Source organism: Equus caballus, chromosome 14, assembly GCF_041296265.1.
Source record: "Equus caballus isolate H_3958 breed thoroughbred chromosome 14, TB-T2T, whole genome shotgun sequence".
NCBI lineage: Eukaryota > Metazoa > Chordata > Mammalia > Perissodactyla > Equidae > Equus > Equus caballus.
Genome location: NC_091697.1, coordinates 105,096,476 through 105,117,956, shown reverse-complemented (window position 1 = coordinate 105,117,956; position 21,481 = coordinate 105,096,476). Strand labels below are relative to the sequence as shown.

At 41.2% G+C, this 21,481-nt stretch overlaps 1 protein-coding gene across 1 annotated transcript in view; it reads right to left on the bottom strand.

The window, feature by feature from the left end:
• Positions 1–19,272, bottom strand: part of ANKRD31 (ankyrin repeat domain 31) — a 174,280-nt gene extending 155,008 nt beyond the window's left edge. Inside the window, exon 1 of the mRNA XM_070234674.1 lies at positions 19,176–19,272. The gene's annotated coding sequence lies outside the window, so the exon portion shown is untranslated. The remainder of the gene's footprint in view (positions 1–19,175) is intronic.
• Positions 19,273–21,481: the final 2,209 nt, after the last annotated feature.

Below are 21,481 nucleotides of genomic sequence, written 5' to 3'. Positions count from 1 at the left end.
CCGTCCCTGTGTTATTACTACCCATCAGCCACCTCACTCTACGTCAGCTCTGCTGCTTACTCATAGTTTCTGCTTACTTGTGGTTTCTGTGTACTGTATTCCGGGCGTCTTTTGGATTCAGTTCCTGCCACCAACTGCTCGATCCTCTTCTCAGACCCACAGTTCAAATTTCCTAGAGAGTGAACTGGTCTTACCAAACGTTGTCCCTATTGAAATAGAGTTTTCTTATCAGGGCACTTAATCAAGCAGCCAGTCAGTTTCTGGAATGGTTGTCTAAGAGCTAGGTGTTCACCCTTTATCCGACTGGCTGAAGCAACCCATGGATGGGAGACACCTAGAACTGCCACAGTCAGCAAGGTCTTTGGGGGAGGGGCTCACTATCACGGATGTAGAAGGGGCCTGTGGACATAGCCCCAGGCCGTGGCTTGCTCTGTCTGGTACCACAATAAAGAAGGAAGAGCCGGTTGGGGAAGTGGAGGGAAGGGGAGTCATAAGTTAGATTTTGCTCATGTTTCCTTAGAGCTATCTGTAGTATTTCCCCAGGGATTTCTCCTGCAGGCTGTGGGAAATTCTGGCCTGAAGGCTGGGAGCCTCTACAGCATTTATCATGTCTCGTGTAGGACTTATTTTGTTATAATAATTAATTTAATTGCTTCAGAACACCAGATTGTTAGTTCCTTGAAGCCAAGAATTTGGTCTTATTCATCTTTGTGTCCTCAGTGCCTGATACATAATAAATGCTTAATAATTATTTGGTGAATGAATGCGTGGTTGTGGTTTGAAACCTGAATATTAAGAATGTTTCAGAGTAAGTTGATAGAGATCAAAATATCATGTATTTTCCCTATTTTGTACCTGGAAAATATTAGAAGGAAAAAGATACATTTTATCTTTTGATATCTTTCAATTCATAATCACAATTTATTTAATCTTAATTCAACAAATGTCTTCATTTACATCATCTTTACATATTGTATTCTTTTTTCCATTTAGCTTTCTTTTCTACATGGATTTACAAATATTGATGTATCCACTTTGTAGATATTTTTATGAACTTCCGTTGTCTTGATATATCTTTGTCTACTTAACCATGTCCCACTCGTGGGATGTTGGGAGATATTATAGTGTCCATCACAGCATAAAGACTGGTGTATGTGTATAAATTAACTTTAATTTCATCATAGAGGTAATTAGCTAACATTTAAAGTACTCCAATTAGGAAACCACACTCCTGAGATAGTTGCACACGCATTCCAAATATCTTATTGACATCTACACAAAGGTCTGTTAATTAGCTAAGGGACATCATATACAATTTTTGATAGGTGAAACGAGTGGTGTTCAAGATAGAAAGACTGTGTAGACATCACTGCCCTTGCATGAACAAGGTGTGAGAATCCAGGAAGCCCTGCAAGTTATTACCTTTGGTGTGGCACCCAAGGTCTAGAGCCCTGCTTTATCTAGTAGCTGTCACTTCATGAAAGATTCTCTTTCCTGACAACTACAGGACTGAGTCCACCCAGAGTGACCCTTTTACTTCAGGTGCAAGTCAGAACACTGAAGCCAGAGATTGAGGTCTGCCCTGAGCCTGCAAGAACAGGTTACATGATGGCTTTTGTGTTTGCTCGCTTACAAATGTAGTTTGCAGAATTTAAGGTTTTCATTGTAACTTATCACCTGGAATCAAGGTTGTCAGAGAGGCACATGGACACTATCTTTAATCAGTGGGTTATTCATTTTTACTGACAATTGTTGAACAAATTGGCTTATGTCAATTCAGAAAAGACTGCTTGCAAATGCTCTCTGTCATAAATAAGTGACAAGAATGAGATTTTTATCTTATTTATTTGCTTATTTATTTTTGTTTGTTATGTTTTTGGTGAGAAAGATTTGTCCTGAACTAACATCCATGCCAATCTTCCTCTAATTTGTTATGTGGGATGCTTCCACAGCATGGCTGATGAGTGGAGTGGGTCTGCTCCCAGGATCCAAACCCACAAACCTGGGCTGCTGAAGGAGAGTGCACGGGACTTTAACCACTTGGCCACGGGGCCAGCCCTAGAATGAGATTTTTAAATAGGGAAGCACAATCCTCGGAGATTAAAGTACAATTCTTACAGATTCGTACTTTATTGAGGCCTCTAAAGTTTGTGATTTGTTCAAGACCCACACAACTTGTTAGGGCAGGGCTGAGAGCAAACCACAAGATTCTGTAGCTTAGAATGGTGAAAACATCTTCTTTTTCCATTTTTCCAGGGACGTCAAGTTTTCCCACTAACGGGCTCTGTGGTGATTGTGAAGGCTACGTGAAGTTTGTATTGATAAAGTTTGTACCAGGAAAGTCCAAAGATGGCATCTGGAGCCTTTATTTATGCTTAATTTCCTTTTCTTTTTATTTTTTTAAAGATTGGCACCTGAGCTAACATCTGTTGCCAATCTTCTTCTTTTTTTTCTTCTTTTTCTCCTTCTCCCCAAAACCCCCAGTACACAGTTGTATATTCTAGCTGTAGGTCCTTCTGGTTGTGCTATGTGGGACGCTGCCTCAGCATGGCCTCATGAGTGGTGCCATGTCCGCCCCCAAGATCCGAACCAGCGAAACCCTGGGCCACCAAAGCAGAGCGTGCGAACTTAACCACTCGGCCTTGGGGTTGGCCCTATGCTTGCTTTTTTTTCAAGTCTATTAACCTTTGTAATCCCAGTTTCATGATCTACTTTTAACAACGTTCAGCTAGAATGGGTTATATAATTATGTTCAGCTTCACTTATAGTCACTGATCAGTCCAGACGGCCACCGTGAGTCCCAGCTCCAATCAGTTATACAGCAGATAATATCCTAAGTGACTTACTCATTCATGTATGTTATCTTTCTGGACAATTTTGGAGGCCTAAAATATTTCAGAGAAGCCACGAATTAGATATCCAGATAATATACCATGCTCATTTTTATCATATATCCACTAATTATATCCCAGCTGGAGCCCTAGCAGAGGTTTCTTTTTTCAAGCTGGCTTCTGTCCTTAATCTGGCTGACCTTGAGTGAGGCATCTAACCCCTCTGGACCTCCTATTAAGAGAATTGAGGTAGAAAATCTCCAAGAACAATTCTCACTTCAAAACTGCCCTTTACTTTTTACAACTTGGGTATCCTCAACATTCATATTTACTCCCAAAGGAGTATTTACTCTAGACCCCTGCCTGTTTTTTCCAATTTAGATTGGGTATTTTGGAAGGAAACCTGAAAATCTCCTTCACCGTTTCGCTTGGGCCTAGAGTCAGCCCTTAGAAGTCCTAAATTGTCCAAAGCAAAAGTATGTCTTAATAAAAAGGAAACCCTCCTTCCTTACCCAGCCTCTAAATTCACTTCTTCCCCATGCATGCCTGAAGCCCCACACCCTCCAGTTTTTCTGGGATTGTAATATTTTCACTCTTCCAGACCAAACACCTTTCTCTCTAAACGTTGTGTTTTCTACTTCTAAGAAAGGAAGAAGACGTCAGCTACCACCTCTGCTTCAAATGGTAGGTTTGTTCCAAACTCCAACCAATTCAAAAATTTTTTCTTATTAGTTTTCCCCCTTTCGCTCCTGTTCTATTTAATTAAATTTATTTTCTTCTGTATCATTATAAAAACAATCAAAATCATTGTAGCAAATTTGGAAATTACAGAGAAGTAGATTTATTTATTTATTTCAACAAGTTGTTGGTCTTTTTAAGGTATATTTTTTGGTGAGGAAGATTGGCCCCGAGCTAACATCTATTGCCAGGCTTCCTCTTTTTTTCTGTTTTTTCCCCAAAGCCCCAGCACATAGTTGTATATTCTAGTCGTAAGTCATTCTAGTTCTTCTATGTGGGATGCCATCACGGCACAGCCTGATGAGCGGTGCTAGGTCCACACTCAGGATCTGAAATGGCAAACCCTGGGCCGATGAAGTAGAGCACGAGAACTTAACCACTTGGCCAGGGGGCTGGCCCCCCAAAGAATTAGATTTAAAACAAACAAGCAAACTGTGATAACCACCCCTCTGAGACAGCCCCGACCACACTTTGATGGTTTCCTTTCAGACTCTTCTGCTTCTCTCTGGTGACCCTTTTCCGCTCACTCGTCCTTCCCTGCATGCCTTCAGAGTCTGAGAACTCTCAATCTAGCCAAACAACCAGACTCAAAGATGCAAGAACCTGAAAAGCAAAGTGGACTCTGGAATAAGCAAAACAATCTTCTCTTTTTCAGACCATGTTTCCTCCCCAATTGTTAAACTATGAACATTTTCAAATACACGAAAAAGTTGAAATAAAATGAACACCTGAATGGCTACCACCCAGATTCAATAATTGTTATCATCCTGCAATTTTGTTTTTTCTCTATCTATCTATCATCTACCTATACATTTTTCCTTTGGAACAATTTGAAAGTGAGAAGCAGGCATCATGGACTTTATCCCTAAATACTTCAACATCTATCGCCTAAGAATAAGACATTTTGGATAATCACCATACCATTACTGCACATAAATTATTAACAATAGTTTCACAATGTCATCTAATATCCAGTCCACATTCTAATTTTCCCAGTTGTTCCAAGAATATATTTTGTTGCTTTTTTCTTTTGAACTAGGATTCGATCAAGTATTCACACACTGCATTTAGTTGTCTCTTTAGACTCTTTTAATCCAGAACAGTCTCCCCTCCTTTATTATTTTAAATGAGATTTACTCTTTTGAAGTCAGATCATGCTTTAAGACTGTCACCTACACTTACTCCCCGCCTCAGAACTAGCGCAACTCATTATCTGTCACTTGTACCATTGCGATAACCCCCCTCACTCAAGTCTTGACTCCCGTCTCTCCAATGCATATTGTTGAGAGGATTATTTTCCTAGAGAGCACCCCATATCACCTTCCACATCAGGCCCAGGGAATCAAAGCCCTGCACCCTCAGGAAAACGTGGCTCAAGCTGGGCCAACTAGAGCAAATCTCAAGACTTTGATGGAAGCTACCAGAAGAAGAGGAGAAGCTACTCTTACTCTTCTTGCTGGACCTGAACCTGAGAGCTTTTGAGGCTGGAGTATCCACAGCCATCTTGCCATGATGAGAGAAAGCCTGGAGATGCTGGGGCTGCACTTGGAGCCAGAGGAAGAGGCCAACATGGCAGAAGGCAGAGCAGAGAACTAGAGAGAAGCAAAGTCTAGAGATATCTTTAGAGGCCTGAATCTGACTGAATCGAAGTCAGATCTACTTCCTGGACTTTTCAGTAATGTGAGCCAATAAATTCCTTTTTGGGGGGCAAGCCAGTTTGCATTGGGTTTTCCATCATTTATAGCCCACAGAGTCCCAGGTGATCTATGCTTTATAAATTTGCTTTCACAATAATCACTGATTCTAAGTGACTCTTAGAACTCGAGCCTTAGAAAAGGTAAAAGACTTGTGAAATGAAATACTGCTGGTATAGTGAAGCTGGCATGGCACATAAATCTTATGACTCCATAGTTAATGCTCTCTCTCTCTATTTCTTTAAATTATTAGAATAGGTAACATAATCGCATGATTCAAAACCCATAATACATGAAAAGGTTAACAATGTCCCCCATCTGCCCTGTTCCCAGCTCTCTACTCCCCATGGGGGGGTCCTTATGTATATTTCCTGAATAAGTAGTTTTACATATTCCCTTTTTTACACAAAAGAGAGGATATTATACACTGTGTTCAGTGTTTTGGTTTTTTTTTTTTTTTTTTGACTTAACAATACTTATTGGAGATCTTGCCATATTGGTAACAATAACAGAAGAAAACACTCCTACGTGCTTATTTTGTGCTGGAATGTTTCTAAATGCTTTACATAAGTTGACTATTTAATCATCACAACAATTCTACTGATAAGGTACTACTCTTACCCTCATGTTGCAGATAAGGATGTTTAAGCTTTATCCTGAGGCATAGGAAACTGAGTAGTGGAGCCAGGATGTGAACAGGCAGTCTGAGTCCAGCACTCAGACCCCAGGTCGCTAGGCTACACTCACTGCTAATATTCTTTATTTTTGTCTTTTACAGTCACATAGTATTCTTTTGTGTGGATAAAACATATTGCTGATGGACATGGGGGTTATTGCCAATAATTTGCTGTTCTAAAAAATGATGCAATGCGTAACTTTGTACATAAATCCCTTTACCTGCAGGGAGAACTTCGAGTAGACTCCCAGAGGCGGAATCTCTGGGTGAAAGGGTACGTGCACTTGTGCTTTTCACAGACAATGTCACGTCGCTCTCCATAGGAGAACACTTCGCACCAACGTTCATTTATCCCACCACCAATGTACGAGAGGGCTCGTCTCCCCAGTGCCTTGCCATTAGAGGGTTTTATCTAACTTTTAGATTTTTACCAACCTAATAGGTGAACAATAGTGTCTCAGTGTAGTTAAAAAATTTTTTTACTGAAGAAAAGTGCACAAATCACAGGTGTAGTGAGTTCCACAAAATGACATCTGTGGAACCGACTTAAGAAATGAAATTTACCAGCACCCAGGGGCCCTTCCTGCCTCCTTCTAGTCCCTCTCCCACCCACGTATAACCAGCATCCTGACTTCCAACAGCACGGATTTGTTTTCTGTTTGAAAACTTCGCATATGTTGAATCTTCCAGTATTTACTATTTTTTGGCGGGTTTTTTTGCTCAAAATTGTTTGTGAAATTGATCCATATTGCTGCATGTAGTTGCAGCTCATTCATTCTCACTGCTGTATAGCATTTCATGGTGTAAACATATCACAAATTATTTATCCATCCTACTGTTTATGGAGAATTGGGTGGCTTCCAGTTTGGAGTTATTAGATATATTTTCATATTTCTACTTGAACAGATGTCCACGCTTCTGTTGGATATATGTGGGTGTATCGCTTTACACAAAAGAGAGGATATTATACACTGTTCGGCATTATATCATTTTATTTTTTACTTAACAATACATATTGGAGATCTTTCCATATTAGTAACAATAACAAAAGAAACCACTCCTACATGGTGAGGGGTGTTGATTGCTTGGTCAATGGAACACGCATATATTAAGCTTTGCTAGATACTGCCAAAGAGTTTCTCAAAATGGTTGACCAATTTATGCTCCCACCAATAGCATATGAGAGTTCCAGTTCTACATCTTTGCCAACACTTACTGTTGTTTGTCTTTTTAAATTTTAATCAGTAGGGTATTTGAATTTCCCTGATGACTACTGACATCGAGCATCTTTCTTAATGTTTATTGGCCACTGAGATATCCTTTATTGTGAAGTACCTCTTCAATAATTTTGCCCATTTTTCCATCGTGTTTTCTGTCATTTTCTTATTGATTTGTAGGGAGTTCTTTATATCCTTCATGAGCATCCTTTGTGAAATGTGTTACAGTTATCTTCTCCTACTCTGTAGATTGTCTTTTCGTTCTCTTCTTGGTGTCTTTTAATGACCAGATCTTTTTACTGTTAATGAAGTCTAATCTGTCAATATTTTCTATTATGGTTAGTATATTTTGTGTCCTGTTTACTTATCCTTGCTTACCCTAAGATCAAAAAGATGTTTTCCTATGCCTTTCACATTTAGATCTGCAATTAATCTGGATTGGGATTGTACAGATCAAGAATATGTATATATATATATATATACATACATATATTCCATATAGATTGTGAAATGACCTGGAACCATTTATTGAAAAGACCATTCTTTCCCTACTGCATTGAAGTGTCAGCTTTGTCAAAAACTGGGTGTCCGTTTATGTGTGAGTCCATCTCTGACCCCTGTCAAAACCAGGCGGCAACATTTCAGTGTCAGTCTGTCTCTGAACGACGTCCTGTGTCAGTGGTCTACTGTCCTTCCCTGTGCCCGTATTACACTGTCTTAATTACGATAGCTTTATAATAGAGCTTGATACGTGCCTGAGTTAATCCTCCAATTTTGTTCTTCTTCAAGATTGCTTTGGCTATTTTCACATAAATTTTAGAATATTATCTCATTATCTCTTTAGTATGAACATGATGTTGTAATGAACTCTTTTTTCATTCTGAATATTGTTAATTTGTGCTTGTTCTCTTTCTTTCTCAAGCAATCTCGGTAGAGGGTGGTCAACTTTCTTCATCTTTTTAAAGACCCAACTTTTAGCTTTGTTGGTTTTCTCTCTTGTAAGTATTTTTATTTATTGATTTATGCTCTTATCTTTATTATTACCTTCTTTCTACTTTTTTTTTTTTTTGAGATTACCCCTGAGCTAACTGTCGACAATCCTCCTCTTTTTGCTAAGGAAGGCTGGCCCTGAGCTAACATCCGTGCCCATCTTCCTCTACTTTGTATGTGGGACGCCTACCACAGCATGGTGTACCAAGTGGTGCCATGTCCTCACCTGGGATCTGAACCAGCGAACCCAGGGCCGCCGAAGCGGAACGTGCGCACTTAACCGCTGCGCCACCAGGCCGGGCCCCACTTCTTTCTACTTTCTTTAGGTTTAATTTGACATACATTTTCTAGCCTCTTGAGAAGGCAATTTAAGTAATTTTTAGCTTTTCTTCTTTTCTAATACATGCATTTAAGATCACAAATTTTCCTCTATGTCCCACTTTACCTACATTCCACAAGTTTGGACATGTTGAATCTTTATCATCATTCAGCTCAAAAGATTTTCTAACGTCCCTTGTGATTTCTTCTTTGACCCATGGATACTTAATTGTCAGGGTGTGGGCGATTTTTTGTGATTTCTAGATTAATTCCACTGTGGTCAAAGAACATCCTCTGATCACATATTGATTTACTTCCTGCTGGGAAATTCGAGGAAATTAGTAATCTTATTGTATTGATTCTTTTTGTTCTCCATATCCAACACCTAATATTTCTTAGTTATGTTACTGTTTTTACATTATCAGAGGTTATATTTATAGTTAGATATATATTTATATAGTTATGTAACCATACTTATATAATCACAATTTTGCCGACATTAGTCTTAGTTATATATTTAAATTAATATAAATTTACCAATCATTTTACCTCATTTTCTCTGTACTTGAGTTCTCTATTTTCATTCAGTTCTCGGGTCACTGAGTTTCTTCAATAAGTACCATTTTCAAGAGCACTCATGAGTGCTGTGCTCCATGAGTTTCTTTCTCTTGGATAATGTCTGCCTTTTGCCTTTACACTTGAAGGATAACTTGCCTGGTTTCAGTAGATTTTGGTCACATAAATTTTCCTTCCAAAAATGGGTAAATATTCCTCCATTTCATTGAAGCATTGGATTTCCTTTTGTCCTTTTTAAGATGGATTTCCAAATCGTCCTTTTGTTAGCTGGATTCATCATCTATAAATTTTTTAAGTATGACTTGAGTGCTATGTTCCTTGTGTACCTCCACGTTTGAGAATTTCTGCCTGCTGCATTGACAGTTAAAGTTCAGCTTGGCTGGGTAAAATATTCTTGGGTCACACCTTTTCTCCTTTTTCTCAGGGCTGTAGATACGACTCCATTGTCTTCTGGCATTAAATGTTGCTATAGAGAAATCTGAGGTAAACGTTTTTTCTCTTATGTTTTTGTGCCTGGAATCCAAACCGTTCTTTCTTTATATATGAAGTTTAGTAACCGAACCAGACAATGTCTTTTTGTTTTTTGTTTTTAATTTTTAATTTTTTTCTTTTTTAAAGATTGGAAGCTGAGCTAAAATCTGTTGCCACTCTTCCTTTTTTCCCCCCCTTCTTCTTCTTCTCCCAAAAGCGCCCCCAGTACACAGTTGTATATTCTAGTTGTGTGTGCCTCTGGTTGTGCTATGTGGAATGCCACCTCAGTGTGTCCTGATGAGCAGTGCCATGTCCACACCCAGGATCCGAACCAGCAAAACCCCAGGCCGCAGAATCGGAGCATGCGAACTCAACCACTCGGCCATGGGGCTGGCACCCCCAGACAATGTTTTATTGCAACTGTTGTTTCTTTCATTTTTTTCCTGCTTCATTGCATGCCCTTTCATTTGGCAAATCAGTATGTTGAGTTCACGAATATGTCTTTCTATTATGTCTTTGGTTGCTTTTAAAAACTTTTCATTATAAATACTTTTAAAATATGCACGAATGTAGAGGAAATAATATAATGAAATCCCATGTACTCATCATCCAGCTTCATCATTTACCAACATCCCACCGTCTTATTTCTAAATATTTGTTGTGTTTCCTTTGGAGAGTTCTTTACTTCAAAGATAGCAACTTATCCGCATGTTAGATGATCTTTTTATGGCCTCCATATCTATATCCTCTTATCTAATTGCTTTAATTGATTTGTTTTTTTACTCAGTTTTCTGTAGTAACTCAAGCTTTTCTCTTTGTCAGTAATTCTTCATTTCATCCTGTCCAGTATACCAAAATAAATTTGATATACTATTTATTTATTAGTTCTATAGTGGTATTATTTTGGAACTCAATTAATTTCCTTAGCATTGCAGTCTCCTTTTTCAGTCTATTCTGTTAGTTTACCATCTAGTCTTTGAACTTCTGTGTTATTGAAGTTATGTTAATAAATTGTTCTATAATGAGAAAGAGTTTGGGAGAGTTTTCTTCTTTTCCTTGGTTTATATTACCCTTCTAGAGTGGATTCATTGTCTGTCTTTTGCCTGCTAACTTCCTAACTTTAACTTATTTACTGTTTCAGTATGAAATGTTTCTCTAGCTGTCATGTCATTTTTTTCTCCTTGCCCGTATTTAAAGTGGGTGCCATGTCTAGACTCTAGAGCAGTGGTTCTCCACTTAGGATGATTTACTACCCCAGAAAACATTTGGTAATATCTGGAGACATTTTTGGTTGTTGCAACTGAGGCAGAAGCGGGGCTGGGGTTTGCTGCTGGTGTCTAGCAGACAGAGGTCAGGGACCTGCTAAACATTCTACCATGCGCAGGTTCCTCCTCCTCTACAACAAAGAATTATCTGGCCCAAGATATTAAGTGCTCAGGTTGTGAAACCCTTCTCTAGGGCCTTTTGGTGGTATGTTATATAATCTATGATATGGAGGAATTGTCCTTGTTACTCGTCCTATATCATCTTCCTCTAAAAACAAGAACTTTAAACCTGAACACTGGGTTCTACTCATCCCTGTAGATTGAGGGCACTGGAAGGGAGAACGGAGAGTCCTGGGGCTGCATGCACCTGTTATTAAGGTACCTGGGCTTTGCTCTCGTTTCTGAGATTTCTTATAGCCAGGAAGCCTCTACCTGGTTGGAGCAGCATCTAGTCCCGTAGCTTCAGATCACTCCCTGAATTCCACATGGAACCAAGAAAATGGTGAGCCCTGGCCATTCTTCCTGCCTCTGTTGACATCCTGCAGTGAGAGTAGCTTCTCTCCAGGGTTCTTTGACTTTTCCCTGGTCTGTCTACTGGCCACTTCAGTCCATTTCTCTCCTAATCAGGAGTTTTTAAGGAAGATTGGGTCAAATTACCTACTTTCTGTCTTGCTTAGTGGGGATGCGCCACAGATAGGATGAGGAGAGAATCAGAGGTAAAATCTTCTGTTTGGGTCCTTGGTCACCGCTTTGCAAAGTTTATGACCAAAAATTGTACTCCTTCCCTTGTTTTATTGCTACTGGTGAAATTTTCCCTTTCTCTCTCTGACGATCTTTTGAAGATTTTGCCAGGTGGTAAGGAAAGGAAATTCTTGAGTTCAGCACGTCATTTTTGCCTGAAATTTTCCTACTATAGCGTAGGTATTATGACATCCCACACCCAGTATTTTATTACCCTGATATTACTTTATTATTGATGTTCAATGGCTACAAAACCAGGCCAACCAGGAAGCACTAGGCCTGGGCATTTAGCCCAGAGGTGACAGCGAGGAGGGCTATGTGTGAGGAATCATGATCAGGTGAAAACTTTTCTAGCAGAGGCTTGTAAATACCATCTAAGCAGAGAGGAAGAGAAGAAATCAACTTTGAAACAGACAAATCAGATGGAACTATTGTCTAAGAAATCAGGCAAATCTGGGTGAGAAATAGCAATGGGGCCTTCAAGAATTGACCTTGGATCAAAGCCGCTCAGGGGACTGCTCTCCTCACATGCCTTTAATGGTCTTTCTTTCCTCTGGGGCACGGGTAGCTCTGTCCCTAATCTGGTCTGCTTCTAAGATTCTCCCAGTCTCATTCCACCTCTCTTTCTTAGCTATCCAGAGAGCAAGGACACTGGAGGGGAGGAGGGGGAGAGGTCCGAGTCTACATTTTCTTGAAAGCCCCTTTCCTGCCTTCATCCCACTTAGGTTTTCTGTCTTTCTGTCCTATGCCTTCTGACTCCAGCTTGCTGTGTTTTCTTCTCCTGAGTGACAAATCAGTAGACTTACTTCGCAAAGATAGTTTTCAAAACATATGGAGGAATCCACAGTCTCTGTGCATCAGAGTCCAACCTTTCTGCCCTCAAACATGCATGGCACCTAGCTGGGCACACAGCATGTTCTAATCACTGGTGAGAGCTCCGTACCTTCCAAACGCTGAAGTTCACTAATAATCATTAACTTAGAATGGCAGGGTGGAGGGCACCATCTGTCACTAGGCATTGTCTCCCCATCTTCACAACGCCCTGGGAAAGAAGGCTGAGGACAGAGACGTCTCCTCACAGACAGCTGAGGCAAGAGCCAAAATACCCCGGTGAGATTTTTGGCCACAAAACACTACATTCCCTGTACATACGGCATTTGGAACTTCTCTGCAATTTTCTAGACTTGAGTAAACACAGAACTAACAGTCAGATAAATATCCATTTCTCACAGCCAGGAGAGGGTCAACTCCACAAGTGCCATCTATATCTGCTTTTGGCTTACTGGCTCCCCTTCCACAGCTACAGATCAGGAGAGAACACACAGCTGGCCTAACGCAGGCGACAGACACTTCCGGAGGTGTGTGACAAGGAAGTGGAAGATAAAGAAGCAGGAAATGCATCAGCACTTTTCGACCCAGCTGCCTCCTAAACACGGATGTTCCCGGAAGGCTCTGAAAAATTCAAGAAATTCTGTGAATTTCCCCAGCTGTTGAATTCCATAGCTATATAAGCTACCATAAAGTGATAGGAAAATAATTTTGGAACTATGTGTTTCCTCAGCCAGTGGCTAACCCACTTGGGGTAGGCTGAGGAGATCTGATCAGATCGGATGGTCAGACCCACGATGTCCCTGGAGTCTGCTCTGGTTTCCGAGAGTCAGGAACCCAACGTTGCTGCAGATTCATTTAAGGTGTCTGACAACTTTCAGCAACCTGGCCAATTGATAAATCGGCTTTTGAAGAAATTATTTTCAGGGACGTGATCTAGAGCCCACTTCTCTCCTTGACACTGGTCGCTCACCACCTCCTCCAGCCCTTAGGATGTCACCCTCTCCAGGCTCTGACGCGGCTGACCTGCTCCAACTCCTACTCCTACTCTGCTTAGTCCTCTGGCCTCAGCCCCACATCTGACCGAAAACATCTACCTCAGAGCCTTTAATCAACTTGCCTGCTATGCCTCAAGCCCTTTAAACTTCTTTTTATCCATAGCTATCATCCTTGATCTCTCTGAAGCATTGTCTCTGTCTGTCTTAAAGCTCATTCTTGTTCTTAACTCTATCACCAACCTTTTTGCCTCACTATTACAGGTCAAGGCTGCTACTCTCTGGCTAAGTAAGGGGGCCCACCTTTGTCCTCCAGAATCGTTCTAACTCATCCTCTCTATTTTTTGCTCTGTTGGTCTCTCTGAGCTGTTTTTACTCACAATACTTCTGAAGCCAAATGTGTAGTGTCTTTTCCAACACTACTTCTCCAACTCTCTGACACCAGCTGGCTGTCCTGCCATTCAATTTAATTCTGACACTCTCTACCTGGAATTAGGGTCAGATCCCACAAGTTAAGGGCTCAGTCGCACAACACTGCCCCCACTTCAGATACCAGTCTCAAGTCTCAGGTTGTCATGGGGACTTTCTGATCAACTGGCTATAAATTTGGGGGTTCCTTCCTCAGGTTTGATAATTCACTAGAACGACTCACAGGACCCAGGAAAACACTTACATTTACTGGTTTATTATAAAGGATATAACTCAGGAATAGCCGAATAGAAGAGAGGCATACGGCTAGGTATGGGGGGAGGGGCACTGGCTTCCATGACCTCTCTGGGTGCACCACCCTCCCACCACCTTATTGTGCTCAACAACCTGGTAGCTCTCTGAACCTCATCATTTAGGGGTTTTTATGGAGGTTTCATTACATAGACCTGGTGGATTAAATCATTGGCCATTGGGGATTAATTCAATCTCTCGCCTCTCTGTCCTCCCTGGAGGTGGGAGGGGCGCTGAAAATTCCACCTTCTGCCTGAGAATTAAATTGACATAAGACAGATCGAGGAGAAAAGCACATACATTTTATTTTTATGTCTACATGGGAGCCTTCAAGAAAAGTGAAGCCCCCCAAAGCAGTTAGACTTAAGTGCTTATATACTAGGTTGACCAAAGAGTAGTAATTGTGAAAAAGTAACTAAAATGTACGGGGAGGCTAAAGGAAGATAAAAGTTAACTTCACACGGTCTGTTTGTACAGGTTTTCCTTGGCGACAACTTCCCATCTCTGGTGATGCCAACGTTCCTCTCCTCCTGGTATAGGGAGGGCATCTTTCACATGGAAGTTTTATCTTCTGCTTTCAGGACGAGAAGGGGAGGTTAGGGTGCCTGAACCAAAGTCAGTAACCACCTCCTTCCAGATTTCTTGATATAAAAGGGGAAAAATGTTTATGCCTCTGTCAGTTAGGGTCTCCATTACCTGCAGCTGAAGTGAATAATTCAAAAGCAACCTCTCCATAAAGACTGATTGCCCTGGTGCAGAGAAATACTTCCTGGTGTTTAGGCAGAAACCCAAAATGTAAAATTTACTAGTTCTATGCTGCCTTCAATTATTTTCTAATCACTCCACGTGTACTTCCACAAGTTGAACTCCTTAATCATGGGAACCAGATCATCCACCTTATTTAAAATTTCTACAATCCCTGAGCAGGGCTGGACAATCAGAAAAGTGCTTTTTAACTACCATATTCTTTTTGTGAGGCACTAGGGCTCAAGATAAGGTACACCCCCCAGAATCTGTAAACAGTTTCAGAAAACAGTACCCTTTGGAACCAAACAACAAAGCGAACATGATTCACTATAGGCAGAAGTGACTCACCCCAGGGGACAGTTTATAAATGTGTGGCTGCAGAGAACACAGTGTTTTGTGTACAAGAAAACCAGAAATAGCCACTTGGCAAGAGACAAAGTTGGACCTACACCTCACACTACACACAGGAATAGACTCCAAAGGAATCAGCGATCTTCACGTAAAGAACAAAACCAAAGACAAGTACTGAGAGAAAACACAGATAAATTCCTTTCTAACCTGGGTATGGTGAAAGGCTTTTGAACTATAATCCAAAATTAAGTTGCAATAAAAGAAAAGACTACATTAAAAAAAACCACAACACTTTTGCATGGTAAAAAGCACCATAAGCAAAGTCAAAAGACAAACTGGAAGGAAGTATTTGCAAATATATATCACAAATAACGGGCTAATACTCATTACAAGAGGGACATCTCAAATTTAATAGCATATAGAGGAGTAAGAGCGACATAGATTGGAGCAATCTTGGAGGCAGGCAGGAACATGTACGCAATCACTGCGCAGCCCCCGGTCACTTTAGGATTTCATAGTTAAAGCTCATGGGCAGAAAGGCTGGCATGCCTAACTACAGATAGAGTCTTCCAATACAGGGGGTTTCAAACCTAGTGTGCATAAGAATTTACGTTGTCTGTAAAAACAAAATATGCACACTATTTTTTATGAAATATAGAGAGATTTCAAGGATATTTTTGACTCTGACATTTTCCCTCCCCACATGATTGAAAAAAAAAAGCCTTGAGATTCTCCTGGAGTTCCTTTTTTGCACCGATTTTAGAACCTAACTCCCACAAATAACACGCCGCCTCTGTCTGACAAGATGAGATTTTAGATATTGGAAACATAATAACTCTACCTGTATGTAGAAGCTTCCTGAATTCCTACATAAGTACCCTCAGCTCTCTTGTTCATTCTTTGACATACTTACTGCAAGAAATCTTGGTTGGCTTGACTCAGCAAGCTCCTACGTCACAGTATTTCTAATGTCAGAGTTTCAATATTGTGAGAATCATCAACAAATATATATTGATCACTTTCCTTGTGTAAGCTAGAGTACTTGCAAGTTTAAAAATGTTGACGGCCACTGTTATGGAGTCCAGGCCTGCTCAGAAGCCAAGGACAACCAGAGTAAGAAAATAAGAGGCCTTTAGGATGTGGTTTGTGAATGGAGTACTATCGTCCCAGCAGCAGCAAGGAATCAGAACAACTTCAGGGGCAACAGGGCCAGCTTCTGAAACAGCTTAGGGCTTATACTCAAAAGCAGCCCAGTGGAAAAGTTAAAGGAATGAAAAGGTTGGTACGGCAACCCATAATGCAGTCCTCCTGGCAGACAAGGTGCCCCTTGTCACACCTGCTCACGCCTCACCTTCCGCTGCAAGTGCGGTCGACAGTTCCAGGCAGGCTGGAGGCTTCCTCCTTCAAGTGCCCACCATCAAGTCTTTCAATTTTTTTGCCTCAGGACTTTTCCAAAGCCTCCGTGTCTCAGCCCTTGCACACACGCAGCTGGAAGCGTGCCCCAGAAGGCATTTCTCAACCAAAGAGGGACTGGAGGTGGTGGATAAATGCTCCCACCTCACCCTGCCATCCTTCAGGGGTGCATTCTACAGGGTTCTTCAGAGGGTCCCCAGCAGGACTGAGCCTCAGTTGGTCACGTGGTAACTAACCGGGTATTGGCCTTTCCTTCTTCCCTGTTAACTTTCTTCCTAAATTATTTACAGTGACATACATTTCAAAATAACAAGCGAGAGTTCTGACCAGAGAAACTGACAGAATCTTTGCAGATCCTTGGGAAAGGTGACATCATTCTGGAAGAAGCACAGAGACCTTGGCAATACCTTTCTTGAGGACAGTGGGTAGTTTGCTTATAACATACTGTCATTGAAGAAGCATAAGTTACCCAAAGCCTGGAAAGTGCAAAGTGGAAAGAAAAAAATAAGATTTTAGGGATGAGCCAAGGTCAGACGATGTGTCAGTGCCCACCGGGTCCCCAAAGGCATAGGGTTTGGAAGCATCAGTAACTGTAGCTTCAGCTCAGTTCACCTGAGACAAATGTGGAAAGAGCTGAAAACCGTCTCAAGGAGGCAGGACTCACAAGTCCAAGACATTTCAGAGTGGGAGGCAGCCATTAAGGTACAGAGTTGAAACAGCACAGAGCTCATGCCAGGCGTTAAAAAGGCAGAGGAAAAAGCAGAGGGTCTGGATTATGAGGAAATCAAGACCACAAACTGTGGGGAAAGTTGCTGTAACTCATTCATCCATTCAGTGTTATAGATGCTGGAGAGAGCAATGAATAAGACCAGTGAGGCCCTTTATTCTAAGGAGAATCGCTCGTTTCCCCCATCACCTGTTTTTGATGGACCATTTGTAACATTGGACATTTTGGTGGATTTAGCTAAAAATCAAGTCCAAGTGTTAATGAGAGTTCCATGACATTGCAAGCTAATGTTTGTAAAATAACAGATCTTCCATTTTGATTTATGTCCTTTCCTATGCCCCCAAATCTTGATAGTAGCATTGTTTCCTGTTTTTCAGTTAAGTGATCAGCAACTGTATTGGGTACTTGTGTGCTCACCGACTCCGGGGACACATGGAAGACCCAGGAGTGGGAGGCTTTCTTCAGTTTGGAGCTGGGCACATCGTTGCCGAAAATAAAGATTACATTCCCCAGCTCCTTTGTTGCTAGCTATGGCCTTGTACTTCTGGTCACTGAGATATAAATTGTGAAAAGGGAGCTGACTCAGGGTCCTAGGAAGTGCCCTTTTTTTACCCTTTTGTCTTTATTCTGCTCCTTCCAGAAGGATTGAAAAGCAGATATAAACGCTGGAGCTCCAGCTGCCATCTTGGACCACAAGGTGACCCTGAGGATGGAATACATGTGCAAGCGATGGTGGAGCAGAGAGACCGAGGGTCCTTGAAAGCATCCTGGGCTGCCGTGCTCATCTGAGACCACCCGTCTCCAGGTTCCTCTACCCAAAAAAGAAAGAAAAGCTTATCTTGTTTAAGCCACTTTTAGTTGAGGTTTTCTGTTACTTGTAGCCAGATTCACCACAGTTTGTAGCAGATATAGTTAGGGTCCTGTACACTGTTTGGGTCACTTTTATCCACGAATGACAGTAATTCTGTATTAAAAGGTTGCCTACTGTCTGCAGCCCTGGGCAACTGCTCTTTGGTTTCAGTGGGGTTGCTCTAGGAAAGCGGAGGAGGGCCCCCTCGGGCCATTGCCCTCCTTTTTTTTCTTTCACACTTGCCTGGTGAGATCTTATCCACTGCCCCCGCCCACCCCCCCCACCCCCAACGCCAGTATAGTTTCCTTCTGGTCTCTCTCACCTGTGAGCTATACACAGCCAGGACCCTGGCTGAGGCAGCTGGAGGGAGAGGCTGAGCCGGGAGAATGAAGGTGAACAGGAGGACGGGAATTTGGACTGGACAGCTGAGCTGGATACGGCCTTTGTCGTAAACAGCTCAGTCCACTCTTATCAGCAGCAGTGCTCACACTTGGGTTAAAATTCCTTCTTCTTTCCCTCCTTTCTTGGTCCTTGACCCCTTTGTGAACCAGTCACCTTAGGCAAGAATCTCTAAGAAACTCAGGGATGGACGCTCACTCCTCGTTGTAGATATGCCGTTTGTACATCACGTGAGCGTTCTTTTTTCCTGAGGAGAGTAAATTCCTTTCAAAGAAAAAGAAATATTCCAGTACAGCTCATACCTACTCCCAAAGTGATTCGACAAAGCTGGCGACAGGCCTAGAGAGAGAAAGGGGGACTGTGAAGAAGAAAACAAACACACAGCGAAACAGCGAACGTGGGCTCAGTGGACAGAGACGTCTCCGCTGTGTGCACTCTCTCCTGAGGAGACCTTTGCTCATGTGTCTGTGTCACCTCCATTCTCACGCACACAATCTTGGCCCTAGTGGCTGGACTAGCCTTCCCTCAAACCACTGCCTCCCCTTGTTCAAAAGACACCGCACTCCAAACTCGATGCCCCACCTGCTTCCTCAGGGGACCCTCCGCACCCCTTACTCGGAACCCTTACCGTGTTCTCTGGAAAGGAGCTCTTTGTGGACGTCTCCTTATTTAACTCCGTGCCTTGAGCGCCCAGCCCTTGGCCTAGCAGAGAGTAGGTCATCAGTGAATATTTCTTGACCTTGGGCAGGAAGTGATAATCACAGTATCTTCTAAAAACTAAGTGACCAATTATTACTTGCAAAGTACTAGTTAAAAAAATTATCCCTGAAATTAAAAAAACAAACCAAACATTGTGCAAGGCTAAGAAAGATGGAAAACTGCCCAAGGCTGGAAGATAGAAATCTGAATACATCTGGGAACTGTGAATGGGAAATAAATAAATAAGTAAAACTCTTCGCTGATGTTAGGAAAGGTCTTTTGCAATGGAACATCGGAAACTTAAACAATCATGATGTATGCCAATACAAAGCAGTGCATATTATGTCAATGCAAAAGATACAAGGTGGAGTGGTTTAGAGCATGTGCTTGGCAGCCAGATCTCAAAGTTCATATTCCAGCTCTGCCACTTCCAAGCTGTGCGAACTTAGGCAGGTTACTTAACTTCTCTGTTTCCGTAGCTTCATTATTTGTAAAATGCAGATTCTACTAATGCTTTCCTCAGTGAACTCTTATGAGAATTAAAGGAGTTAATATAAATAAAGCACTTAGAAAAGTGCCTGGTACATAGAAAGGGTTACATAAGTACTTATTACTATTGTTATTGTTGTCATTGTTATAATTTCCTGTCTTAAAGCACAACCCATGACAACAAAAAGAAGGAAAACTGAAGGTTGGTCACCTAACACAGTAACAGAAGTCAATGCTAAGGACGATGTGGATTAAGATGGCAGTGTGGATCACTCATTACTTTAAAAGAGGCTCTTAAAATTATACTTTTACAAACCCTTTGCTCTGAGGGTAAACACACAAGGGAAGGCACATAGAGTCCCTTGACCCTGCCCCTACTGTCCCCTTCTATATTGTGTCTATGCCAAATTTTATGATTTGTCATTAAGTACAAATTATTAGTTAATGCAATAAGAATTCTTTAGAAATGCATTTTGGGAATCATATAGAAGTTGCTTTGAGAACATAATACCAGACAATTAAAGTTTCATTATTGCTTGCTGTGGAACTCATATACTCATCAAAGTTCTCAATTAAGTGGAGTGTGGGAGTGAAACTTTCCAAATCTTGGTCTAAAGCCTTTTGTGGAAACAGCTTCCTGATCCTTATTTGAATTTATATTAGCAGGCATTTGTGTAATGTGTAACTTCTTCTGAGATGCCTGGCTCTTTGGACTTTAGGAACATTAAAAGTATAACAAAGTTTCTAGGCTCTTAGCTCTTACAGGTCTTCCTTCCTTCTTCTTACGTTTGATAAGACTCATCATAGAATACTGTCATCTTTGGTTAGTTCACCTCAGTCTTCTTCACTGTGAAAACTCTTTCCTTCCACTATAATTAATTCAACAAATATTTAATGATCATCTATTCTGTGGAGGAATGTAAGGTTCATAAAGGCAGTTTCCATGTCTGTCATGTTTGTCACTATATCTCCAGTGCCAACTATGGTGCATTGCATAGAAAGGACTTTCCAGAAGTATTTGGTAAAGAAGTATGAATAAAGGTCCTATACTGAAGCAGTGGAGTATAGTAGAACCAGCATAAGCTTTAGATTTAGGTTCAAATCCCAGTTTTTCTAATTCTTACCTATGGGATCTACAGCAAGTTGCTTAACAAATTCACCTTTTTAAAAAAATAGTAAATGGAGATATCTATTTTATAAAGATTATGGGAATTCAGCAAGAAAATAGTTTATTAAAACTCCTACTAAGTGTATAGTATGTTCTGGGGACTGCATTTCAAAATACAGAGCCTTAAAAATTGAGTGGATTGGGGCCGGCCCCATGGCCGAGTGGTTAAGTTTGAGCGCTCCACTTCAGTGGCCCAAGGTTTCACGGGTTCGGATCCTGGGCGTGGACATGGCACCACTCATCAGGCCTCGCTGAGGCAGTGTCCCACATGCCACAACTAGAAGGACTCACAACTAAAAAATATACAACTGTATACTGGAGGGGTTTGGAGAGAAAAAAAGCAGAAAAAAAAAAAAAAAGATTGGCAACAGTTGTTAGCTCAGGTCCCAATCTTTAAAAAAAAAGAAAAAAAATTGAGCGGATTATAACTGCTGTTCTTAAGAAACTTCCACATAATAAGATAAAAAGACAAGTCACAGAATATTATGGAAATGTTACAGGTGTTCAAAGCAGGGACAGATGACACATATTTGAGGGAATTAGGAAAGGAGGTGGCAAATAAAATGGTCCTAAAGGAT